The sequence below is a fragment of the Orcinus orca genome, chromosome 15 (genome assembly GCF_937001465.1).
Source record: "Orcinus orca chromosome 15, mOrcOrc1.1, whole genome shotgun sequence".
Lineage (NCBI taxonomy): Eukaryota > Metazoa > Chordata > Mammalia > Artiodactyla > Delphinidae > Orcinus > Orcinus orca.
The window spans coordinates 55,920,988-55,940,159 of NC_064573.1; the positions used below are offsets into that span (position 1 = coordinate 55,920,988).

General features: G+C 36.3%; 1 protein-coding gene across 6 annotated transcripts in view; it reads right to left on the reverse strand.

Annotated features, from left to right (window-relative positions):
• Nucleotides 1–19,172, reverse strand: part of DLGAP1 (DLG associated protein 1) — an 833,306-nt gene that overhangs the window by 720,288 nt on the left and 93,846 nt on the right. For all 6 annotated transcript variants that reach the window (XM_049698295.1, XM_033439361.2, XM_004275937.3 and 3 more), the window contains exon 2: nucleotides 10,788–10,949. The gene's annotated coding sequence lies outside the window, so the exon portion shown is untranslated. The remainder of the gene's footprint in view (nucleotides 1–10,787; nucleotides 10,950–19,172) is intronic.

The following is a 19,172-nucleotide window of genomic DNA, read 5'->3' on the forward strand; positions in this document are numbered from 1 at the left end:
CTTTGGTTTCACTTGCTCTTTCTGTTTCTTGAGTCTATGAAACTCTTTTCCATTTAGGACCCCAGCTGTTGTCTCTGACTGGAATAAATTCACCTCACCTTTCTATTGTTAGCATTGAAACTGAGACCTCATAGAGCAAAAGAGCCATCTCTTCATTAACACATTCTTTCAACCAATATTTGTTCAGTGCCTATTAGATGCCAGCCACTGAGCTCCACGCCAAGAACAAAACCGTAAGTCTAAAGACATTTGGTCATTGCTCTTAAGGAGCTTACCATTCAGTGAAGATGACAGACTTCATTCAGTGAAAGTGCAGACAAAGACTGAAAGAAGTCCCGTAAAGAAAGTGAGCTCGGCTCTAGGAAACCCCTAGTAGAACTGAAATAGACTGAATTTATAAATAAGGTCTCTTTGAGGAAGGGTTCTTTGACCATGATCTGAAGGAGAAATAGTGTTATATAGCATATTGTGAATTCAGTAGAGATAAAAACATATTAATTGAAATTTCAGCTCATATACATGTACCATTAACAAGATATATTATGACCATTTTGATTAGACACATCATGATTAGTAATTAGTTGTAACAACTCTCAATTTGGCACAATCTTGTCATACATCGAAAAGCAAAATTATGGGTTTATCATTTCAAATGGAGAGGAACGATATTTTGTGCACGGTGAGATAGAAGAACTAAAAAAGAGTAAATAGAATGTTTTTTAACAAACTTCTGATTCCTAATTTGTAAAGTTAGCAAAATAAAGCTTATTTACATGACTGGAGAGAGTAATTTAGTAAAAAGCAGTACTTCCTTTCCCAAAAGCACATTTTTTAGGCCTCATCCAAATTTCTCAACCCAATTCAACTCTTCTTCTGACCTGAACTTAAAGCTAGAGGCATAACAGATGAATATAAGGGACAGAAACATTAGAATATTTCAGATTGGTTTCTGGGGCTGTCGCCTCAAATGGCCTGGGTTCGAGGTAAAGCTAGTACTTTCACAGACGTATGACGTCATTGGATATATTCCATCAAGTTGACTGAAAAGTAAGATTTTACATTCAAGTCCCATGTTTCCTTCTGTCCTCTCAGCTGTGTCTCCTCATTTATACTGTCCTTTCTGCTTACTTATATTTACCCAAAGCCTATTTAGATTTTAAAGTTGACCTTAAAACTAAACTCTTCTTCCCCAACTCCTGCCATCTTTATAAAAGTTTCTCTGCCTGCAAATTCTGGTCATCTAAGCTTGAGAATATTTAGTTGTATGTTACCTCCGCCTTCCAGTGTAACTGTTTTAAAGGTGTATTACTTTCCATCCTGGGTCAGTTAACCCTTGCTGTTTAATAAATCCAATGTGTGAATACACCCACCATTTATTTAGCTCAAAATTCTGTTCTGGGTCAGGTTCAGTTGATCTCAGCTAGGTCAGTTCACGCATCTGAGATCAGTTTGAGTGTCAGCTGGGCCTGCTGGGCCTACACGTCCTCACTCAGGGGTCTGGGAGCTTGTGCTTCTAGTCATCTAACAAGCTGCCCTGTGCTGCTTCCCACGGACACCAGGCACAAAAAGCATCAAGAGGGCAAGCTACACCACGCAAGCACTTTTCAAGACTGTTTGTATCGCTTTTGCTAATGTCCCATTGACCAAAGCAAACTACCTTTAGATGGGAACATCTGTAACTTCACCATCAATCCCAGGAGCGAGAAATGTGTGGTCATATTTGTAACTGACCACATCCTCAGATTAAAACAACAACAAGCATTTCCTTTGAATCCCCACATCAGTTCCACTCACGTAAGAAAGGCTCTCAAAATGCATTTCCAACTGAACACTTAACTGAATGAATAGATGGGTGAAAGCTCCCCACTTCAGTTCATTTCATATCTCAGCCTCTGTGACCATTTAAGTATCAATTGACATTTTATGTTTAATGCCATTTGTATACAAGATGATCCAAAGAAATGGGGTGGGACTTCCCTGGTGGCGCAGTGGTTAAGAATCCACCTGCCAATGCAGGGGACACGGGTTCAAGCCCTGGTCCAGGAAGATCCCATATGCCGCAGAGCAACTAAGCACGTGTGCCACAACTACCGAGCGCACGTGCCTAGAACCCGTGCTCTGCAACAAGAGAAGCCACCGCAATGAGAAGCCCGTGCACTGCCACGAAGAGTAGCCCCCACTCACTGCAACTAGAGAAAGCCCGTGAGCAGCCAAAAAAAAGAAAGAAAGAAAGAAAGAGAGGAAGGAAGGAAGAAAGAGAGGAAGGAAGGAAGAAAGAGAGGAAGGAAGGAAGGAAGGAAGAGAGAAAGAAGAGAGAGAGAAAGAGGAGAGAGAGAAAGAGAGGAAGGAAGGGAGGGAGGAGGGAGGGAGGCAGGGAGGGAGGGAGGGAGGGAGGGAGGGAGGGAGGGAGGGAGGAAGGAAGGAAGGAAGGAAGGAAGGAAGGAAGGAAGGAAGGAAGGAAGGAAGGAATGGGGTAACAAGTTCTTGATTGGATAACATGAAACCTGAGAAATACCAAGGATTTCCTGGCCTAGTTTGCTTGTTGCAGAAACATCTCCCTATAACTGTATGTAGCATATGAGTCCACCAGCTCTAAGGACGACTGAAAGTTTCTTGACCTCAGGTTGCAAAAGAGTTTGTTAAAAAAAAAAAAAAAAAAAAAAAGTCCCAGCCTGAGTTTAGAGATGTGTCTTCACAGCCTCAAGTCAAACAGGTGAGCTTCAAACCGCATTCAATAGAGGGGTCAGTTCTGTAGGAATATTAGATGCAGGACAGAGCAGAAGTTTTCTGTTTCCTTAGGGAGGGTGGGAAGAGTTTGAAACCACAGTCACTAATACCATTTCTCACTTTCAGGCCCACCTCTGTCTTAGCATTCTTAAGATAAAAATCCAGACTTTTAAATACAAGCAATATATTCCTTTGAGTTTTGACTTTATCTAAATTATAGGAAATATGGCAGTAGCAGTAGTATTTGGAATACTAGCGGTACTCCAAATCTTCGGGAAAAATCAGTGAAGAAAGCCCTATGTGGAACTTTAAAAGTTCAATAGTGTTTACATTTGACTTTGAACAAGTATTAAAACTGAGTGCAAATTAGTATATTATTTAATGCAACAGATGTATGAAGACTCTAATACTATTGAAAACAAATTGGTTCAAGAACCTCTTTATGCCTTGTAGACCAAATGGCTACAGGATGATACAATAATGCAGTGAACAGTTAATTCCTCACAAAACAGTTGACTGGGCAATAAACAATTATCCAAATAGGGGCAAATTTCTTATGGGTGAGAATGTCCAGAGTAGAAGCATAATTCTTACATGGTGGGCTTTAAAGTCATCTGAAGAACAAGCAGGAACATAGAACTAAATGGCAAAAATGTATCGAATAAGAAAGTTGCTTTTTATCCTGCCCTACTGCCCACAGAACCATCCACTGCGGAGAAAAAGAACAAAGATCACTGCTAGGTCCCCAGCACTGAACTCAGAGCTCTGCACAATGAAAGTAATAAACACTACTGAATACATAATAGTTCAAAAAACCAAGCAGCCTCATTCAACGGTCACTTAAACTTGTTTTAGTTGGACTTGGATTCATGGGTTTATATGTTAGCTGAAAATTCAGATGATTGGGACTGAAATGGGACGTACTAGAGTTTGGCATGGGTCTGGTAAAGGAAGGAAAGGTAAGGAAGGCAGTGTCTGGAAGAAATAAGGTCCTTTTGCTAAGGAATGCGGCCAACTCCAGGTCTGCACATCAAAGCCTACATACTAAACCTGAGAATGTAAGAAAAGTAAACATGATCCACACCTGCTTGAAGTCACCAAGAACCAAATATGCTAGATTTCTGGTGCGAGACGTATTTGAAAGGAGACAAACGGCAACGTCACAGAACTGAAACGCTTTGGCGTTAGAAAAAGCGTGAACTCCACTGAACTTTTAAATTAAAAATCCTACCAATAATTTATCATATTCAGGCATTTAAAGTATGCATATTAAATATATGCTATGAATCATTTGTGACTTTTTTATAATGTAGAAATATAAGACTATTGGTTGGTTTCCACTGCTACTTTGGGCACAAATTGACGTATCAGAATATATGCTTTCCATTTATCACATAAGGAGCACCAAAATAAACCATAAATGCCAATCCACCCATAATCTCTATTAACACGATGTGACTCGCCTATTACTACACAGAAGCCAGCTTGTCCGCACATCCCAGTCTTGGGTCCTTTGGCTGCCCACTGGCATAGAGGGAGCTTATATACGCACCAGGGAACCCCATTCTTCTAACTACTGCTTATTGGGTTTAAATGAATAACTGATCAAGGTGGACCAATCAGATCCACTCCAGAAATGGCATCTGGTCCACAGAGATGGACTCAGCTCTGGACTGCTGCTCTGGAAAGTCTGCGTAAAAGTACACTTTGGGGGCCAGTGCGCTGGCCACGGGCAAGTGTGGAAGGAGCAGGTCTGAAGGTAGAAAGATGACAATGAAGTAGATCTAAAGAAAGAACGAAAGAGGAGAGGCCATGAGACCCACCAAGACTGTCAGCTCCAGAAAGTAACGGCTGCCTACAGGCCAGGCTGAACTCATACAGCAAACCTACATAAAATACTCCTCGTGTGTCACCCCAGTAAATCCCCTCTATCTAAGCTAGCTAGAAAGGGATTCTGCTCCTTATAACAAAATGATCCTAATCTCCTCTTTGCTCATGTAAGGGGTCAGGTCAATGGCTAATTCAAAGAATAACATCCACTCTCTATCAGACTGATTTCTGTATTAACATTTAGGGTCAGGCTTTTCATCTATTTTGCTTACTGATGCATCCTTGGTATCCAGAGAAGGGCTGGGCACACAGTGCATATCTAATAAATGCTTCGTGAATAAATAAATGAGTCACAGAATGTGTTAGTACATGAAATAAAAAAATAAGACTTTCACAATCAATTACAACAGCGACTTGTTATAGGACCCCGGGTGTATACTTGATTATTTTTATCCAGCTTTCATTTCCGAAATATTTATTGAGTGCCTATTATTTGTCAGGAACTCTGGCTGGGAGGAAGAATACCACGATGAATAGATCACAGACCGTTCTCTCTAGGAGCTCAGGATGAAAGGTCAACTGTCAAGTGTGCATTCTTGGCAGGACAAGATGATAAGTAGGACAGAAGTTGAATAAATAAAATGTTAAATGAACCTAGAGCAGGGAGCTACTTATTTCTTAGAATAAGACTATGCAAATAAACTGTTTCCCCTATGTAGTCATCTATGAATCATTCTACAGGTCACGAAGGTATCTATCAGGACATTAAAAGGGTCATTTATTAGATGTAAATGGTCTAAAATTAGTAGAAGAGCTTCAAAAATATCTTTCTTGCTCATGTATTAAAAATTTCCTTTAAAACAACTGACTGTAAGCACTTTCACAGTTTATATAGCACTGAGACTCTGTGTGCAACTGATGGGGACAAAATAGTCTTTTTATTTTTTTAATTGGGGTATAGTTGCTTTACAATGTTGTGTTAGTTTCTGCTGTACAACGAAGTGAATCAGCTATATGTATCACACTGCAGATCAATGATTTCTTTTATAACATACATGAAGAAGGTATAGCTAGGTGCTGAGTCCTGACTTCGGACTTAGACAAAACTGTGTTTTGACTCCACCCCCATGAATTCCCATGTCATCTACCTTAGTAAGTCAGGACCAAGTTTTCATCTACACCAGAAAAACTATCTACTTGGTATCTAGACACATAGTTCATAGAGGCAAACTTATGCTTCTTATAAATTACCTGTCTTTCCTGATCACATATAATATGATCAGAAAAGGACCTATATTTCACTCCAGTTCCCAATTTATATCATGGAACATAAATAAACTTAATTTACTTCATCAGAACTGCTACATTTATACAATCTTTATTATTCCTTGCTTAACATTTCTCTGACACCAATGACAGGGAACTCCGAATTTTCTGAATAATCCAACAAAGGTTTAATATGTAACAAAAATAAAATATTAAATGTCAATATTTACCATTTACTCTGAATGTACATGTTCAATCAATGAAAGAAACAGAAACCATCACGTGCTCAATGAAAGGAGACATGTAACAGTAAGTGCGATGTCAAACCCATTGAAAATGCTTACCTTTCAAAATTCTTTAGATTAAAAGATTTAACAGAATTTCCCATTTAGACTCTTTAAACTATTTATAATAAAAGTTTTCATGTTACACCACTGGTAACTGCAACATTCACAGGCACCATTTTTATAGAACCTTAAAGTTCAAAAACACTTTCACAAATATTAGCTCATTTAATTCCCCAATCACCCAAAGAAGTGTGTTTGTTTGTTTGTTAATAAAAATGTAAACTAAATCTTAAGAGGCCAAGAAAGCGAGGGGCCCAAAATCACAGTAAGCAACCTGGTCTTCTGACTTCATGTCCAGTGTTCTTTTCCTCACACAGATTTAGTTTCAGGGCAAATATAAAAAGCTGGAAGGTATTTGTGGACCCACTTTATTCTTTGCCTGACAACCATCCTGACTTCTTAATTATACAGTCAACTTTTCAATACACCTGAGTAGATCTCTTTTAGCAAATTTTCCAAGAAATAAACATTTTGACATTCCTAGATAAAATTGACTTTTACAAACAATATAAAAGGAAAATTCACGAGATCACGATCTTCTTAAAATCATATTATAAAACTGAACCTGAATAAGAAATTACATATGAAATGACTCATTTAGAAAAATCTCTATAATGTGAAAAGAACTGGAGTTTTGACACAATTTAAGAACTAAGGTGAACTTAAATGTTTCATAAATATAATCTGTTTATCGATAATTCTAGATCGGTATGAAACTCTATGCTCTTTCCTTACAATTCACACCAAGAATTATGAATTACTGTTATTATCCGTATACTTTCAGAATGAGAATATATAAGTAAAATCAATAAGGCAAATGTGCATAAGGGGGAAAGTACCAGTTTTCTTATAAAGTAGAAATAAAAATAAATACGAACTTAGACTAAGTACTAATAATACATTATACCCTTTGGGAAAAAAAACTTAAGTATTAAGTGCTTTTTGACTCTGCAGATTTCCCAACCCAATTTAAATTAATGAAATGAGACATCTGGGTTATCAGTGAATACTGTAGTAAACAATATAAATATGACTAAGTATTGACTTAATGAGAGGTCATATCAATTAAAGTTGGCCTTAAATTTTCATTAACCACCAATATCAATACCAAATGTTTCATTTCCTTCAGAACATTGGAGAATAGGATTTTTTTTCTCAGGAACTGTCCTGGGATGCACTAGGATTATGTACTCAGACATCCCAAGCTTCTCCTTACACCTTCCCCATTCTACAAAAATCCCCTACTTCCACACCTGCCCTTCCCAGGAAACAATTGAAACAGCCCTCAGAAACTATATGAGAAATAGGACAGATTATCCAGAAACTTTAAGGAAGTGGCAATGATGTATTTGACATTGCTTATTTCTGTTAGACATCAAACGCAAGAGAAATTACTGTAGACCTTACTTGGGAGGATGGTTTTTTCCTCAAAAAGTCTTCGATAGAATAGCGAAGTGGAACACATGATAAAATGAAAGGCAAGACTAAAACACCTGGGAATGAACAACACTCCAAAAGTGACAGTCTTCTCTGATCACCTAATTTGGCAGTGGAGTCTTTCTAGAAACACTGAGCGTTCCCAGTAACACTGAGATCACCTAAAACAAATACCCTGCACTTGATGATGTTTGGAATTTAATGGTGGGCAATGAGAATCCTTTAAATTTCTTGTTTTTGAACTATAAGAATTATGTTCAAAGATATAAGTAGAAAATAACGCTAAATTTTTGAATAAATGCTCTGAAAGATCTTCTATTTTAAAAATTAGGAAGGAAATATTTTATACCACTAAGACTAAGTGGTTTTAAAATTTTGCTATCTTTTCAGTAAAAACAGTTTCTAACTTTTATATATAATTGCATAAGTCCTTTTGTTTATCCAGATACTTTAAGGGGCAAATAAATGTTATAAAATGTATTCAAATGGTCTAATGTTACCTTGCTGCCCACTCTGAAAGATCTTATGATCTACTTACTTGTAAAAGCTTTAGTGAAATAATTACACTGTTATTGTCAAAAATCTGGTTTAGGCCCAGATTACATAAAAAAATAAATTAGCTCTATTGAAAATTTACTTTATTGGTTAATCCTACATATGCCGTAAGTCTTTAGCTACCTATTGAAACATTTGATATATTCTTATTCCAACTTGCTCACACAACTTCCTTAAAAACATTTTGGAAATAAACCAGAAAAATAAATAAAATGGAGAAAAACTTAAAAAAATTTTTTTTATTTTATTGTTTACAGCAGTTCATAAGAACATGATCAGGAACCCTGGTACATAGCTTTGCCTGGTCAATATCAGATCTTAATATGAAAGAAGGAGCCACATTTTTCAGTTTCCTAAAATTCACTGGTTATTTCAAACCCAGTACTGACTGCACTGGGGCAAATATAATGTGGGTCAGAGCTGGACATTAAGGCTGGATTATGGAATCAAGTTCTAAGCATTCAGAACCACGGAGATAAGACAGAGTACCAAGTTAGAACGGCTGGATGGAGTAAGTAGTAAAGAGTATCCTGATTACCTAGTATTTATGTTACGATTTTTACAGACTTAGGAGGTTGGGTCAGCAGTCTAAAGTTAAGGGTGACACAGCCAAACGCTGATATTAAGAATCATCAAAATGTGAAAAATGTAGAATGGAAGTTTTATAATTCCCTCTAGAAAGAAACAAGTTTGGGGAGTTTTAAAAGCCGTTGTTCTTAGAGATAATTTAGTAGCATCGTGAAATGAGATATGTGTTTAAATGAAATATACTGTATTTAGAGGGTACAAAATGATGATGGTGAATAATGTTTTCAAAAGTTTAAAAGTGGTGTAAGATTTTTCATATATAATAATTTTTAAAAATGAAAAAACTGTAGAAGTTCCTGCTTCGAGTTCCACAAATTAAAGACTGACAACATCAGCAATCACATCATTAGTAAACGAGTTTAAGAAGAATAATTACAATAATGGTGGTAATAGTCACAGTAGCCATATGTATCGAGTACTTCTGTGTCATGCACTGTATCTTACATTATTTATTCTGCACAAAACTCTCATAGATATTCTACAGTTCCCATTTCAAAGATGAGACTATTTAGAAAAGTTAGATAATTTACTCTATATTAAGATGCTAGAAAGTGGCAGATTTAATATCATAAAATTTAAAATACCAATGATCTTGAGAAATATAACATATGCCAGGTTTGAAAGCCAACAATCTTGTCTTGAAAAATGTAGTAATGTCTTCCTAACTGTGCTGGCCAGGTGAGATTAAGGAAAATTCAACATAGTAGGAGGGTTTACAGATGAGAAATTTAAGTCCTCATAGAGAAAATGGTATTAAGATCAAGAATTGGTAAAACTGTAAAAGTCCTTGCAAATATTTGCACTATCACCTAACATAATCATACCCATTTTTGAACACTTACTGTGCGCTAATTTGTAATTTAGTTTATCTAATTTTCACAGCTACCATAGGAGTGGTTGCCAAAAGGTGGCAGAATCAGGATTCAAATCAGAGAAACTGATCTGTTCCCCAAATCCCATGTTCTCAGCCACTGTGCTATCACCAGGGGCATTTTCACACCTTCAGGCTAACTAATTTCCATTTCCCAGGCTTTGTTCACTAGGAAACCTTCTTGATATCCCTTCCCTACACTGTATACGAAATACTCGAAAAGTTTTTACACATGGCACGTGACTATGCATTCCAAGAGGTCTAGTTCATGTAAATATCTTTCTATTTCAGTCTCAGAGGTACTGACCCACATTGAATCTCAGGTACCTGAGATGCAGAATAACTCTTGAGAAGGAAACTTGAGAAGGAAAACCTTTGGATGACCTTTATTTCTCAACATCTATCCACCCAAGATAACTTCATGTCATGACCAAAGCACCTATTTCATCCCTTCACTTCTGCCCTTATGGAGGCCACTGGAGCATCCTTCTAAGTGAGGCAGAGTCACCTTGCTCGTCTTCTTCATCTCCCCCAAACTCCCTGCAGCAACTACTCCCATTCTGCCATCTGCTTCCATTTCATTACCTTTTCCCAGCCTCAATTCTGTTTCAATGATTAACCCCAAATGGACTCACTGGCAATTTAGTATATGGGAACAGAAAATTTTAACGTTGAGGAAAAGGTACGCAGAAGTATAATTATACGCACTAGAAGTACAAGTAAGGAAAGCTCACAGGGCAGGATTTGCATAATGATAATCATAGTAGGTACATTTTCATCATAACCAATTTCAAGGAGATAGCCTCTCCAATTTAGTTATTGATTTTATAGCAGTAGAAACAACATAGATTGTAGCAATTACAGCTTTCATAAAACCGTACTGCAGTTATATTTTAAAAGAATGCTGGTCATGAAATTCCCCTTGCAATGTTAACACATTATACTTCACATTAAGTAATAAAAATATCTTCAAATACATCAGCATGTTTATATAATAATAAATACATCAATCAAATACCAATGCCTTTTTACGGTAGCCTACTTTTTCCCCCCACCACGTGTCTAGTTATTCAAACTTTCCGATTTATATCAAAGCAGAAATATTTCAGAAGAGGTCATCACACCCAACATCATCCATAACAGTAAATGAAATTTTAAACTCTTACCCAGTCTTAGTGAGACAAGAGGTATCTGTTCTGCAACAACTCCATGAATCTGCGTTTATCTCTCAGTAAGCTGGATGCTTGCTGGTTCTTTTAAGAAAGTGTCCCCGGAAAAGGTGTGAATGGTTATCACAGAAGGCGCTCAAAAGCACCATTCACTGTGTGCTGAAACACAGAAGGGGACAAAAAAGAATTACCAATCTGTTAACTGAGCTTCAGAGTTACTTTTCCAATATTACTTATACATACTAAACCACATGAATATCAGCCTTGCTCTCATTTTTACACTAATAGTTCAGAGGCAGGCTTGTCTGGTCATCAAGAATGTGGGCTTTGGGTCAGAAGAACAGACTTGACCTCACAGTCCAGCCACCTACCCTGCTTCTTTGGGAAGCTATGCGTGCCCTCCACAGAGGGCTATGAAAAGAATAATGAAATTAATACAAATAAAGTGCTTTTAACAGTGCTTGATGAAGAGTAGGTATTTTATTCCTTCCCTCTTTCTTTGCTGTTCTTGGTTAAAACTCAGGACGATAGGATGTCCATTTAGTGAGCACATAATATAAAGCACTGGGTTGGTGCTTTACAGAAATGACCTCGCTTCACCCTCAGATGAGGTGTTATTCCTTCTGTTTTATAAATAAGGAGACTGAGATTCAGGAATTAGCAATTTGCTAAAGTTAGACTACAAGAAAGTAGCGTTAGCACTTAAAAGATGTCTGCTCTTCAAAGTTCTTGTTGCATCTGAACTCTTTCATATTTGAGGGATTATTTGTTATATCTTGATGCTCTCCACAGCAAAGCAGACAATATGCCAGATGAAACTCTATTGGTTTAATATAAAACTGTTTTTATAAACTCATCCCAAGTTTATTTATAATGTTTTAGGAGACAGACTGAGAATGAAATTAACCAGTAAAATTCAGCACATGAAACAAACACATTAAAACAATATTCAAAGAAATTTCTCTCCCTCTCTATCATGAAGGACCTGATTTAGAGTTGAATTTACCACCATGCAAAGATAACAAAAGGCAACTTTTTCAAATTGCTTACAGTCAAACTTACAGAACAATGAAGACTGTACTAAAGTCGATTTGACAAAAAAATTATTTTCATTGTAAAATTACTATCTTCATTAAAAATCTGCAGAGTATAAAATAAAAATATTTAAAATAGAAAATATTTATAAAATATTTATAAAAATATTTAAGGGCTTCCCAGGTGGCACAGTGGTTGAGAGTCCGCCTGCCGATGCAGGGGACGCGGGTTCGTGCCCTGGTCCGGAAAGATCCCACATGCCGCGTAGCGTGGGCCCGTGAGCCGTGGCCGCTGAGCCTGCGCGTCCGGAGCCTGTGCTCCGCAATGGGAGAGGCCACAACAGTGGGAGGCCCGCGTACCGAGAAAAAAAAAAAAAAAATTTAAACCACCACATCATAGTCATTGCTAATAATATGGTGCATTTTCTTCTAGACTATTTTCCTATGGTTAGCTTTTTTCTAGATATATAACACAATACTAAATCTTGTTTATTTTCCCAAGATAGCATAAACCGGTCAAAGTTTTAATAGTTTGTAAACAATTTTCTTATTAAATAATGCAATATACATTTTATATACAAATTTTAATATTTTTATTATTATGGAATAATAAACCTCTTACTGACAATATCAAACTCCAAAAAAATCTCTTGAAGTTAAGATTTTCTTGTGTCTTATTTGTCAGGAAAACCTGATCTGACCTGAACTGATGTGAGGCCACTTACCATCATTATTTATGACGCTTAATATGAATATTCTTACAATTTACAATAGAAATACTCATGGGTTTGATTATGGGGTCCTGTCCCTTAGTTCCAACACACTATAAATTGTAAGTGATAGAAAAACCTGTTTCTTCTTAAGCCAGTGTAATGTTGATACCTAAACCTAAAAAACTTTGTTCAAAAAAAAAGAAATTACAGACCATAGCTGTCTACGAATATCAACACAAAAGTACTAAAGAAATTTTAGCAAACAGAATACAACATCACACACAATCAAGTAGGACTTATTCCAGAAATGCAAGGTTGGTTCATATTAGAAAATCTATTAATATCATAAACCATACATATTACCATACATGCTGAAAAGCCTAAAAGAATTTCAACATTCACTCATCATAAAAACCCTCAAGAAAACAAAAGAAAGGACACTTTCTTAACATGAAAAATATTTATATTCCTCAATCCTAAAACCAATATCTTACTTAATGGGAAAATACTAGAAGCACTTCTACTCAGATCAGGAACAGGGGGAGGGGGTCCAGTATCTCCATTATTATTCACTTTATTAGCAAATGCAATCAGAAGAAATAAATAAAACTATTCCTACTTGTGGATGCTAAAGTGGAAAATGGAAAATTCTAAAGAATCAATAAAAACAGTACCTCAAACAAGAGTTTTTTTTTAAGGCAACAGAGTATGAAATTAATACTCAGAAATTAACACCTTCCATAGACATTGCATTATAAATAAATAACCCACACTGAAGAGGATGGGAAAGAACAGAGCTAACCTAAGTAACCTTCAGAAACAGTGCTTTGATTGCATACTTTAAGGCTAAAGACAAAAAGAACTGTACACATATTGTACTGTAGTTAAAGATTTTTTTACAGAGATATAAAATTGCAATTGTGAAACTACTTTATGTGCATTTTCCAGATTGAGTAAATAATTTAAATACATTGATGATAATGAGAGTGATGTTTCTCAGTGCTAAAAAGTTACTAGAAATAGAAGGAAGTTGACTTGAATGAACCCTGTGATGATGGACTGGAATCAGATGCATCAATATAAACTCATGATTATATGTGTGTGTGTGTATATACACAAATAGATATAGATGTGTGTGTGTTTGTATATATACACCTATGTCCCAGCTCTGTCAGATGAGAGAGAACCTAGAAGCAACTGTAAAAGTTCAATCAACACACCTAGCACTCAGAACTTGGTTTCCAAATATCCTTCTTCAATGAAAGGAATGAAAAATCCTGGGAGGAATGGTTGAACTCAGGAACAAGGTAGAGATGAGCATGGTGAGGGGATGAGGCAAGATGAGCCCCATCTTTTGGGGCCAGAAAGTAAGCAAAAGTGCTCAAACTTTGATGGCAAGTCAAAAAGACTGAGGAGCCAGCCTGAAGGTGCTCCCGATGACCAGAAAATAATAATGAATTTTATCCCATGGAATAAAACAAATATGCTTGAGTTCGTACTACAGATAAGTGGTTGAGTGAATACATAAGGATAAGATAGCTCATCCTTAGAGTAGAAATCAAATTAATAAATACAGAAGGAATGAGGCAAAGGGAAAATCACCATCTCACAGCCAGCACCATAATAATTGTTGCAGAGGCATGAATCAGTGATGGAGGATAAAATTAGTGGGCAGAGGTATATGAGAAAACAGGATACTTGTGTATTCTCAGACTGTCTTCCCACAAGATTAACTACAAAGGAAAAAAACCCATAAATTTAAAGTGGAGAAAACTGACAGACTCCACTTCAATCAAGTGATCAAACTTAACAACACCAGAAATGAGGTGTGTCAACATCGTTTACCTTCTTATATGACTCACTGAGGTCACATCATTGCTTCTGGGGTATTCTTGCCAAGAATGAATAATCTGAATTTAATCATGAAGAAACATCAGACAAATCCAAATTGAGGGACATTCCCCAAATTAATTGGCCAGCACTCTTCAAAAATGTCAAGGTCATGAAGACAAAGTCTAAAGATGTTCCTCAAGTGAAAGGAGAATAAAGAGACATGACAATGGATTAAAGACCTAAGGCCAGACACTATAAAACTCTTTGAGGAAAACATAGGCAGAACACTCTATGACATAAATCACAGGAAGATCCTTTTTGATCCACCTCCTAGAGAAATGGAAATAAAACAAAAATAAACAAATGGGATCTAATGAAGCTTAAAAGCTTCTGCACAGCAAAGGAAACCATAAACAAGACCAAAAGACAACCCTCAGAATGGGATAAAATATTTGTAAACAAAGCAACTGACAAAGGATTAATCTCCAAACTATACAAGCAGCTCAGGCAGCTCAATATCAAAAAACAAACAACCCAATCCCAAAATGGGCAGAAGACCTAAATAGACATTTCTCCAAAGAAGATATACAGATTGCCAACAAACACATTAAAGGATGCTCAACATCGCTACCCATTAGAGAAATGCAAATGAAAACTACAAAGAGGTGTCACCTCACACCGGTCTGAATGGCCATCATCAAAAAATCTACAAACAATAAATGCTGGATTGTGGTGTGATGAATTGGGAGATTGGGATTGACATGTATTGATGTGTATTAAATGGATGACTAATAAGAGAAATAAATAAAAAATAAACATTAAAAAAAAAACAAACAAAAAATGCTGGAGAGGGTGTGGAGAAAAGGGAACCCTCTTGCACTGCTGGTGGGAATTGACACAGCCACTATGGAGAACAGTATGGAGGTTCCTTAAAAGAACTAAAAATAGAACTGCCATATGACCCAGCAATCCCACTACTGGGCATACACCCTGAGAAAACTGTAATTCAAAATGAGTCATGTACCACAATGTTCATCGCAGCACTATTTACGATAGCCAGGTCATGGAAGCAACCTAAGTGTCCATTGACAGATGAATGGATAAAGAAGATGTGGCACATATATGCAATGGAATATTACTCAGCCATAAAAAGAAACAAAATTGAGTTATTTACAGTGAGGTGGATGGACCTAGAGTCTGTCGCACAGAGTGAAGTCAGAAAGAGAAAAACAAATATCATATGCTAACACATATATATGGAATCTAAAAAACAAAAAAAAAGTGGTTCTGAAGAACCTAGGGGCAGGACAGGGATAAAGACACAGATGCAGAGAATGGACTTGAGGACACGGGGAGGGGAAGGGAAAGCTGGGACGAAGTGAGAGAGTAGCACTGACATATATACATTACCAATAAAATAGATAACTAGTGGGAAGCAGCCACATAGCACAGGGAGATCAGCTCGGTGCTTTGTGACCACCTAGAGAGGTGGGATAGGGAAGGTGGGAGGGAGACACAATAGGGAGGGGATATGGGGATATATGTATACATATAGCTGATTCACTTTACTATACAGCAGAAAGTAACACAACATTGTAAAGCAATTATACTACAATAAAGATGTTAAAATAAATAAATAGCATTTTTCTGCATAAAAAAAAAAGACATGACAACTAAATACAATGTGTCTTCCTGGATTTGATCCTGAACTAGGAACTACGTTTATAAACTAGGTTTATAAATGGTACCAAGTTTTATAGCTAATATTAATTTCATGATTTTATGATTGTACTACTGTTCCATAAGATGTCCACATTTAGCGAAGCTGGGCGATGAGTTTATCGGATCTCTTTGTCACAGTTTTGCAAATGTTTTGCAACTCAACTTACTTCAAAATGAAACTTCAAACAGATTTCAAAAGTACTTGGAAAATGAATAGCAAACTAAATTCAGAAATAACAGATGAAAGAAATGAACAAAAATGGTATGAAAACAATTGAGTTGAAGCAAGATATATAATGGAAAAAACCAACTATGCCCAAAGTTGTTTCTGGAAACTCTTCATAAGACGTTGAGAAAAGAAGAAAAATGAAATTGAGCAATACCACATGAAAATGAGGGCATCCCTACAGTAAATTAAATGGTGTTAGAAATAGCTTTATGGTAGTAACTTAAAAACAGAACAAAGAGTGAGGAACCCACCACATGCATCGCCACCTAGTTTATGACAAAGATGCCATCTCAATAAGTAGGGAAAACAATGAATTAGTTCTTTTCAATAAATGGTGCTTGATAAATTGAAAATGCATGTGGAAAAAAATGAGGCTTGACTACTTCCTCACACTGTATGCAAAACATAACAATAATTCCAGATGGATTGTAGACTAACATGAAAGGTAAAACAAGATAGCTTTTAGGAAAAAAAATGGCTAAAATTACAAAAAACAATACAAAGTGTTGACGAAGATATAGAGGAAGTACAATTCATACGTGACTGGTCCAGGTGTAAATTGGTTCAATCACCTTGAAAGATTGTGGGGCTAAAGCTGAACAAATACAGAGTTTTGACCAACACTGCACTCCAGGGACATAGCCAAGGGGATGAGTAGGTATATGCACCAAAGGACACGTACCAGAATCATAATAGCTGTTTCATTCATGAAAGCCAAAAGCCAGCAATAAGGCAATGTCCATCAATAATAGAATCAGTTAATAAATTATGCTATATTTATAAAATCGACTGCTCTATAGCCACAAAGAAGGATGAACAACTGTTGCCTACAACATGGATCAATCAATACTACAGATAATATGGATTACAAAATCAAGAGAACATAGTCTATTATTCCATTTATATAAAACTCAAGAAACTGATAACACTAGTTTATAGTAAAAAAAAAAATGCATCATAGCGGTTACCTCTGGGAGGTATTAATTAGGAAGCACAAGGGAGTTCTTTGGGCTGATGATATTATTCTGTATCTTCCTATTAGTAGGGGTTATACAGGTATATTCACCCCTCATTTTCATTAAGCTGTACATTTAAGATTCATGTGCCATACTGTATGTAGGTGATAAATCAGTGGAAATTAAGAGAAAAGTTTTCTTGAATGAATCCTCGTCTTCATTTTCACAGTTCAATATTCCACCTTATCAGACAGAGCTTTCCAAGGGACTCAATTAAAACCAAGTATTAATTTCTGAGAATGCATTTCTCCATCATATAACAGAAAAAAGGAAAAAAGTTTTTATTGTCCAGCTCCTTTGCTGAAAATGGATGCTTTAGCTGTCTGTTCATTACTCTGTAGAGTGAGAAAAGATAATATCCTGGCTTTTACGATAAAAGCTGATTATCCCATCTGTTCAAAGTGTTGATTTCTTCTCAAAAAATGGAGGGAAATGTTATTGGATACTGTACAGTTCAGCTCTCTGGGACATCTTAGAAAAATATGTTAACTTATGTGACCAAATCTGATTGTTTAAGAAAAAAACAATTTAAAATGAGGCATTATAAAATGAAATAAGGCATTATATTTTTCTAAACAAAATACTTCTAGCTATATAAAGGTACTAATACAAAACAGCGTATTTCAATTTTCCTCAACATGAAAAGTAAGTATAATCACATTTTCCCTCAATAATTGTAAAATTTCTAGAATTTTCCAGCTCCACCAATTCCAATCAACTAACATTACTTTGAAATCTCTTAAACTGCAGTCCTCCATGATTTTTTCTCTGAAAGTTATACTTAAAAAAAATGAGTAATATACAGTCCCTTTCCTTCAGGATTTCACATTCTGTCCTGGACGACAGTATTACAATATAACTAACTACGTACTTGACATATGAAATGTGAGGACTAGTCGCCCAAGTACTGATTTCTACCAACAGCACGTGAGATGTTCAGGGTCTCTATTAGCCTCTATACTACTCACAAGGCCTATAATACAGTGTCTTGAACACAGATGGGTACCAATATTTTTTTTTCTAAATTCCATAAGGTCAATACTTAGGGCAAAAAGAAAAAATTCAATTATAAGTAATATCTTCTAAGAGATGACCAGGAAACACATACATATTCAATTATAAAAAGCAAAATAATAAAACAAACTCAATCTGGCAGTTGGGATGTGTTCTCATTATCTAGAAATTTTACTTATCACCCTTCTGTTCAACACCATTGTCAGGTAATTGAGGTATTACTGTCTATTCATAAAATGTCATTTACAGATCCAGGGGGAAAAAAGAAACTGTAATAGGACCATTTAGATAATCTTATTTCCCCTAGAACTTTGACAGTGTTTCATAACCCACAGATATTTTGGGCCATTATATTGTAATGGTCCTCTTTTGACTTTTGCTCTGCTCTATTCATACAACAGTTTCTCAGTTCCTCTGAATTCAACTCTTCCTACTGCCATTACCAATGTTTCAATTTGCAGGTTGGATCTAATTGCTGAAGCATTTATTAGAACCCAGGTAGCAGCATGTTATTATCTTACTAATTAACGCTCCCCAGGAGACTTTGGAATTAATATAGGCCATTCTGCAAAAATAATGACCACTCAAATCACCGCCCTAACACACAGGTAAGGGAGCACACTCAAATATAGTCCATTTCATTAGGAGTTTAGCAAAAGATGGAGAGGTTAACCCAAAAAAACCTGCAGAGAAGCGTAAAGATTATATGGACTCATGGGTGTAAGAAAATGTTACCTTAGCAGAAAGTCCCCTAGTTCTGCCTTTATGATTCTGACAGTGATGTAAACATCACAGAAAGGAATCTTAAAGAAGAATTACAT